This window comes from Schistocerca piceifrons, chromosome 1 (assembly GCF_021461385.2).
Source record: "Schistocerca piceifrons isolate TAMUIC-IGC-003096 chromosome 1, iqSchPice1.1, whole genome shotgun sequence".
In the NCBI taxonomy this organism is placed as follows: Eukaryota; Metazoa; Arthropoda; class Insecta; order Orthoptera; family Acrididae; genus Schistocerca; species Schistocerca piceifrons.
The window spans coordinates 918,440,642-918,441,882 of record NC_060138.1 but is presented as its reverse complement, the minus strand read 5'-3'; the positions used below and the strand labels follow the sequence as shown (position 1 = coordinate 918,441,882).

Below are 1,241 nucleotides of genomic sequence, written 5' to 3'. Positions count from 1 at the left end.
TTAACTGTCACATAACAATTTGTTCTCTATGATCATTGGAGCCCTCGACAAGATACTGTACAGTGCCAGATTTGCAACTGATTGCCAAAATCGGAACTATTTTCTTTTTCCACCGTAAATGGCTTTCATGTTAACACGTTAGAATATGTATCAGGTTTCGAAACTATACGATAATTACAACCTACATTGGACCACTGTGAGTAGCTGCACCTTAATTATAACCAACTAGTACTAATCCCCTGCCTGGACGTCGGTGCTTATATACTCACATCGGAGTCACGCTACGTTGCATATACGCTGCAGTAACGCCCTCAAATGAAAATTTTTGATTGCCCCTTTAACTCATTTAGTGAATGAGTTTTCGCCTTAGAAGACTATCTTCAGACAACTGCTTTGTAAGCCTAAAAGTTGCTCACTAAATAAATTCTATATAGCATCTGCATTTTGAGTTTAGCCGGCCTGAGTGGCCGAGCGGTTCTAGGCGCTATAGTCTGGAACCGCGAAACCGCTACGGTCGCAGGTTCGAATCCTGCCTCGGGCATGGATGTGTGTGATGTCCTTAGGTTAGTTAGGTTTAAGTAGTTCTAAGTTCTAGGGGACTGATGACCTCAGATGTTAAGTCCCATAGTGCTTAGAGCCATTTGAACCATTTTGAGTTTTATTACACAGAGTTTGAAGTTGTTGAACCAATCAGCGGTTAGATAGCCAGTTAACATGAAGATATGAAACGTTATTCCAGTTTTAGAATCACGAGTTAGAAAGGCAAAATATCTTACATTTGGACGAAAACAGACAATGCTATCAAACAAATCACAACAAGAGCGTAAAGAAACATTTAACGAGAGGTATTAAGGATGCAAATCATAAAATGGGTTGTTGAAACAAATACACAAATTATTATTTAATACAAGGGATGACAAAAATCAACGGTCAGACCGATTAGGGTGGTCATTTTGACACAATGTAGTTTAGCACGTTTTGGTACATTTCGGCACGCACGAAGTCTGCCATAGCATCCTATGCAATGAGGTGCAACGCCTCGACCGATGAACTAAAGACAGAAATTGCAAAACTGCCCTCATTCATTTCCCACTGCTATTAACTTGTAGGTGATGGCAGCGCGTACCATTTACTCGCAGCGAATACTACTGTTTCTTCTTGACATTGCTTTACAACTTTTTTCTAAATATTACAGTTAAATTCCTAACATAATAAGAAAAACTCTTAGGTCAAATGTGAAT

The 1,241-nt window shown here is 39.4% G+C and overlaps 1 non-coding gene across 1 annotated transcript; it reads left to right on the top strand.

Annotated features, from left to right (window-relative positions):
* The first annotated feature begins 457 nt into the window (after positions 1–457).
* Positions 458–541, top strand: Trnas-gga. The gene is given in 2 exon segments: positions 458–497; positions 507–541. It is a non-coding gene; the product is annotated as a tRNA-Ser (tRNA).
* Positions 542–1,241: the final 700 nt, after the last annotated feature.